Source organism: Microplitis mediator, chromosome 9, assembly GCF_029852145.1.
Source record: "Microplitis mediator isolate UGA2020A chromosome 9, iyMicMedi2.1, whole genome shotgun sequence".
NCBI classification, from domain to species: domain Eukaryota; kingdom Metazoa; phylum Arthropoda; class Insecta; order Hymenoptera; family Braconidae; genus Microplitis; species Microplitis mediator.
In genome coordinates this window covers 5255780-5262966 of record NC_079977.1, presented here as the reverse complement: position 1 = coordinate 5262966, position 7187 = coordinate 5255780, and the positions used below count along the sequence as shown (strand labels likewise).

At 27.5% G+C, this 7187-nt stretch overlaps 2 long non-coding RNA genes across 2 annotated transcripts; both read right to left on the bottom strand.

Moving 5' to 3' along the window:
- Positions 1-1487: 1487 nt before the first annotated feature.
- LOC130674958 (uncharacterized) lies at positions 1488-2769 on the bottom strand. The gene is made up of 4 exons (XR_008991190.1): positions 2488-2769; positions 2157-2251; positions 1704-1999; positions 1488-1594 (listed from the first exon to the last, which is right to left on the bottom strand). It is a non-coding gene; the product is annotated as an uncharacterized LOC130674958 (long non-coding RNA).
- Positions 2770-3021: 252 nt separating this feature from the next.
- LOC130675076 (uncharacterized) lies at positions 3022-4001 on the bottom strand. The gene is made up of 3 exons (XR_008991202.1): positions 3753-4001; positions 3308-3445; positions 3022-3209 (listed from the first exon to the last, which is right to left on the bottom strand). It is a non-coding gene; the product is annotated as an uncharacterized LOC130675076 (long non-coding RNA).
- Between the last annotated feature and the right edge of the window lie 3186 nt (positions 4002-7187).

Here is a 7187-nt window from a genome sequence, read left to right as displayed (position 1 = left end):
CAAAGCAAATTAAATGAGCTATTATTTTTTATACTTATTATTCATAATTAATTAAGAATCCCATGTAATTAAATAGAAAACTGGAAACTGAAGGTATGTAAAATTTTTAATATTAATTTAATGACTATATTTTCCTGGAGCTCATATTATTATTTATTTAATAATTATGCTATAAAAATAGTGATAATTAATTTAATCTATATTATTAAGAGAATAAGGATAATTTTGTTCCCGCCATATCTATATGATAGAATTAGTTAATGTTATATTGAAATTGGTATCATTAGATAGGTCTTGATTTGAATTTGTGCCTTTTCATAGTTTAAACTCTTTTTAATTGCCAAGTATTGAGATAAATAGATTTATCTATATCATTCGAATTACATTTAAATTACGCGAGAAAAAAGACGATCGTATTTATTTTCTTTAAATAAATTAATACTTTAATTATTCTGTCACTAAATATGACTGAATGTCACTGAATATATAGCTATATTATTTATATCGCGTTACTTATTACAAAATGACAGATTTTTATACTCTCTTTTGGTTTTAGGAAGCTTCTCAAAGCCAAAAAAGTGTGCACAGAAAAAAAAAGGATTCATTGACACAAAAAATCTTTACTCGCCTAAAGAAAATTTTTACTTACCCCAATAAATTTTTTGCATTGTGAATTGAAAACAAAAATTTATTTAGAACTAGAAAAAATTACTTGGTGCAAGGAATTATTTTTTGACCAAAAAAATCTTTTGTCACCCCAAGACAATTTTTGTATTTAATTGATAATGCATAAAATTTTTTGGTGCAAATTAAAATTTTTTGCCGTAAGAAATTCTTTTTTTCTGAGTATTTTATAAATTTAGTAGTGATATTTAGGCAGTCACGGAGTGACTGTAGGTTGCTCGTTATTTAATTAACTAAACAATAGGGACAAGGGGGTCGGGCATACTGGGCCGTCTAAAAAATAATATCAGTACTCATAGGTCCATTTTCCCCCTATAAGGCCGTTCAGAAAATATGTTCGCGTTTATGGGAGGGGGGTCGCTTAGAGCTCGTCTACGGAGAGACGGAAATTTCCTGGGAATTCCGACTTATCGAATGCCACCTCCTTTGAGAATAAACTACGCGCATGCGCTCTTACATCATATATGATGAATATATAAATTTAGACACATAGAAATGTATAGCATCGGATAGGAGACAGCGTAGCTCGGAGTGGGGGACAAGATTAAGGGGAAGTGTATATTTTCGGGACGAAATATTTCATGAAAGAAATATAGCCTATGAGGGTAAGTTGGATTTAAGGCACATAATAATTATTTTCTTCTAATGAAGAGACAAATCATTTTTGAGCGATTTTATGGTTCAACTACAATAGAAAAATAATAAATAGTCAAGGATAAAACGTGAGCTCACTTTTTGACTCGAGCCTGAAGGCGAAATCCATAACAATAATAATATTTGATTTACAAAAAAAAATATCCATGCAAAAAATCACTCACCACACCAAGAAATTTTTAGGCGAGAGTAGAGCATACCTACGCTCGCGCTTAAGGCATGCAATATCCTGAGCAGCAGACAATTCTTTCAATTACTGTAAAAAAAAAAATTTAATTAACTAAATTAATATAGTTGTTGATTTATTTAAAAATTTTCTCTTATGTTATTAGTTTTTTTTTTTTTTGTAAAAACAAATAACTCACCTAGGCGGACGTTTTTCTCAGCCCTGGTTAAAAATATTGATTGAAAAGAATTAAAAATGATGAAATTCGAATTCTTCTCAATAATTTCAATTTTTGTGTTTGTATATATAGATATACAGTTTGCATAGAGTGGCCGCTTCTCAATTCTTTTCAATCAGTATTTTTAACTAGGGAGCTTCCAGCAGCAGGAACCAGCGGTCCAAGATGCATGATAATCACATAGAATAAAATCAGTGCTTTTGTTTACTTCACACTCCACTGTATTATTTTCCAGTCTGATTGATATTTTGCTCCAGCTAATAAATATTCAGAAAAAATTTTAATAAAAAGTAATCTTAAGATACTTGAGAACCGAAAATAATTTTTGTTACATTTTAGCTTCCGCTCATAAAAAACAGCATGATCGTGAGCTATGAAGATAATTTTGAACTTAAAAAATTTTAAATGTCTTACCAAGAGCGCGGTCTCTTCCTTTAGAAATTGACACTCGATGAGAACAATTTATTTTCATCTCCAACAATTGATTTTAAATAATTCCTAGTCGAAACCTGCAATATGATAATTTATTTATTTAGATTCATATTTTTAACTTTTCGCGGTAACATTAAATTAATTTAAAAAGAAAAAAAAACAAACTGTAAGTATTTCAATATTTCCTCTAAAGATAAATGAAAACCAAAATTATAATTATTTTGATATGTATTGTCAATTTAATTTAATAAATTTAATTTTTTATATATATTTAAAATTACGGTAATTAAAAATTATAAAACTAATTATTCACCTCATTTTAATTAAAAGAATTAAGACCTCAATGGCTGTAAATTTCCGATACATAGAACTGGTCAGCAAGATCGTTACTGCTGACAAAATCCATATTTTTTATTAAAAAAAAATGATTGTTTCATAGAACTATTGAACTACTTGATGAGTTCTTTTTAATTGTAACAAACAATGAACTAAAAAATATTAATAAAAAAATTAATTACTGGTCTTAATTGAACAATTGTATTTTTTTTATGATTTACAAGCAAGAAAATACATACCGAAAATTTCCTCAATGACTTTTCTTCTTAAATTCTAAGATAATTATGGCGAAAAAAAACTAGATCACAATAAATTTGTGGCGCAAGCGCGACAAGCTTGAAAATAATTTTTTAAGAGAAGTATGGGGTGGAAGTCGCGGAATTTATAAAACTATAGACCGAATCACGTCTGCTTATGAATTATTTGTTGTGGTTTTTGAGTATTTAAAATACGGGTAATTGCGAATGGTTGAACTGAATCTAAGCTCAGATGGAAATAATTAGCACCCGAATTAATTTTTGCTAAAGACAGACAGTTTCAGTTTAGCAGCAAAAAATAAAATTAGGAAATTATATGAGTCCACGACTCGAGTCAAAAGATAAATAAAACTAACTTATGATTTAGTAAAAAAATATATCATGCAGAAAGACACTCACCACACCGAGAAATATTCAGAGCAGCAGACAATTCTTTCAATTTCTATAACAATAAATAACAAAATAAATTAGAATAAATAATTTTTTTAAATAAAATTAAAATTTAAGATGATTTTTTTCATTAAATTAAAAAAAATTTACCTCGGCGGACGTATTTCTGCGCTTCCAGCATCCGGAACCAGCACAAGAAATTCATGATGATCGGAATCAATAAATTAATTTTACTCCAATTAATCTCTCGCTGAAGTTTATTTTCCTCTCAACGCATTTTTGCACCAACTGAAAATTTCATAAAAAATAATTAATAAGAGACAAATAATTAATTTTTAGTCCTGCGTAAAATATTATGATCCTGAAGTTAGAAGACAAATAACAATTTTCCGATTTTTTGTTTCAATAAATCAATCACAAAAAAAATAGAAAAATGCATATGTAAAAAATTCAAAAAGCAAAATTTGAAAATGCAAAAAATAAAAAAATTATTAGACATCGGCTAACTTGAGTATTATAAAATATTTCGAATTAAAAATAATTTTTTTCTTCAATTTGCTAGTGTGATAATAAACATAAAATTAAAATTAATTACCAAAACATCAATGAAGAAAATGATGATGAACAATCATTCGAGCAAGTAAATACTCAAAATATCAAAAATATATTCTCCATATTAAATATCCAGTCATTCGTATCAATTAATGGAAACCAACAAACTTGACGACTTATTAATTGTCAAGACATAAATTATTTACCATACACATAAATAAATAAGGAAAAATAATTAAAATATTAATTTTTACCGAGACAAAGGGGTTATATAATTGCCGTCAGCTTCTCAACCGCCTTCTGCTTGCGGTCGTTCTTTTGACGGCAACTTTCATAAGCTATGGCGCTGACGTCTAGTTTCAGAATTTGAATTATTTTCTCAGCGGCCATTTTTATTTCTAACAATTGAAGCTCAGTTACAAGTTATTTCTAAATAATTTTAGTAGCAAAGACCCGAAAAATAATTATAATTTTTCGATTAATTTAACAAAATAATTATTTTTGAAAATCCAAGATCGACATTTAGTAAATTGAATTTTTTTTCATTTAAACTCGAAAAAAAAAATATTAACTGGTCTGTAATGACAGCTTGTCTTATATTTGATGATGAGAGAAAATTTTAATAACTAACTCAATTGATTTTGAAAAATAATTATAAAACATCTAAAAAATTTCAAAAACTACTCACTTTACGCCCATTTTACTGCTATCTTGTCGGCGACAAGCACTTTCGCAAATTGATAAAATTAAACTATAAAATTCACTGAATATATGAAATTAATGCGACTGATTGATCACAAAACTCGAACTTTCACTCGAAATTAATAATTTAAATTATTCTTCGACATTTAATTACTTTTATTCTTGCATTTGAATTTCAACAACGAACCCGGCGCACACTGATAGGGAAAAAAGCCAACACTGAATTTAATTAATTTAAAAAACTCACATTCACTGACACACTTCATTTATTATCTCAGAATAAGTTTTGTTCACTAAATAATTTATATAAACTAATTAGAGACATAAGAATTGAATATTATCATAAATAAACGAATGAATTTACTGAGATTCAGTCACGAACGACAGCGACAACGATCAGCCCGGACATCGACTGAGCTTTGGGCTTGTGCGCATGTCCGTTCCAACCGTCGCCACCACAGCATCTTAAACTGAGCGACAAAAATAATTATTTATAAAATCCAAAGTCTACTTAGTGAATTGAATTATTTATTTAAATTAAAAAAAAAATATTGAGTAAATGAATTTATAATAAATAATAAAAATTCAAATGAATAAAGTGAGCGGACATCTGACAATTTTTGAAATTTTGAAGTAATTAAATAAAATTCTTTAAAATAAAAATAAAAAAATGCACGTTTAGAAAATTCGAAAATGAGTATATGCATTTTTTTAAATTTTATTGTTTCAATTATTTAAGTTTTTTGTGTCTAATTAAAAATTTTTTTTATGTCTGATACATTTACATTCATAAAATTCAGTGTTTAAACGTTAAAATTTAATAAAAATCTTTAAATACTTTATTTTTATAATTCGTTTTTGTAAATATTCAAAAAATAATTTAACGTCGGCTAACTTCAGTATCATTCATTTTGTAATTTAATATTTTATCAAAAATTAAATAAATATTTATTAGAAATTATTTTTTCTTTAGGTTTGTAGGAAGTTATTAAAATATAAGTATTAGATATCAGAAATGAATTTAAATTAATGTAGCTTACGCAAGAGATGTTTGCTAAGCAGCCATGGCAGTTTCAGAGCAATGTGACTCCTGGCTGCTTGAATTCACACTGGCGCTAAACACCGAGGGCAGATCTGGAACCACGACGCTGACATTCAAATTATGTAAGTTTGAATTATTAGCGCGTCGTTAAATTTAAGGCGCTGCGGTGACGACGGTTGAAACGGACATGCGCACAAGCCCAAAGCTCAGTCAATGTCCGGGCTGATCGTTGTCGTTCGCGACTGAATCTCAGTAAATTAATTCGTTTATTTGTGATAATATTCAATTCTTATGTCTGTAATTAGTTTATATAAATTATTTAGTGAACAAAACTTATTCTGAGATAATAAATGAAGTGTGTCAGTGAATGCGAGTTTTTAAATTAATTAAATTCAGTGTTGGTTTTTTTCCCTATCAGTGTGCGCCGGGTTCGTTGTTGAAATTCAAATGCAAGAATAAAAGTAATTAAATGTCGAAGAATAATTTAAATTATTAATTTCGAGTAAAAGTTCGAGTTTTGTGATCAATCAGTCGCATTAATTTTATATATTCAGTGAATTTTATAGTTTAATTTTATCAATTTGCGAAAGTGCTTGTCGCCGACAAGATAGCAGTAAAATGGCGGTAAAGTGAGTAGTTTTTGAAATTTTTTAGATGTTTTATAATTTTTTTTTTCAAAATCAATTGAGTTAATTATTAAAATTTTCTCTCATTATCAAATATAAGACAAGTTGATATGACAGACAAGTTAATATTTTTTTTTTCGAGTTTAAATAGGAAAAAAAATTCAATTTACTAAATGTCGATCTTGGATTTTCAAAAATAATGATTTTGTTAAATTAATCGAAAAATTATAATTATTTTTCGGGTCTTTGGTACTAAAATTATTTAGAAATAACTTGTAACTGAGCTTCAATTGTTAGAAATAAAAATGGCCGCTGAGAAAATAATTTAAATTCTGAAACTAGACGTCAGCGCCATAGCTTATGAAAGTTGCCGTTAAAAGAACGACCGCAAGCAGAGAGGGTTGAGAAGCTGACGGCAATTATATAACCCCTTTGTCTCCGTAAAAATTATTAATTTAATTATTTTTCCTTATTTATTTATGTATATGGTAAATAATTTATATCTTGACAGCTTAATAAGTCATCAAGTTTGTTGGTTTCCATTAATTGATACGAATGACTGGATATTTAATATGGAGAATATATTTCATATATTTTTGATGTCTTGAGTATTTACTTGCTCGAATGATTGTTCATCATCATTTTCTTCGTTGATGTTTCGGTAATCTATTTTAATTTTATGTTTATTATCACACTAGCAAATTGAAGAAAAAAATCATTTTCAATTGTTCGAAATATTTTATGATACTCAAGTTAGCCGATGTCTAATAATTTTTTTATTTTTTTGAAACGCAATAAATTATAAAGAAAAAAAATTGCACCTATAGCTTTTTGAATTTTCTACATATGTATATTTCTATTTTTTTTGTGATTGATTTATTGACAAAAAAAATCAGAAAATTGTTATTTGTCTTTTAACTTCAGGATCATAATATTTTACGCAGGACTAAAAATTATTTGTCTCTTATTAATTATTTTTTTTGAAATTTTCAGTTGGTGCAAAAATGCTTTGAGAGAAAAATAAACTTCAGTGAGAGATTAATTGTAGTAAAATTAATTTATTGATTCCGATCATCATGAATCTCTTGTGCTGGTTCCGGATGCTGGA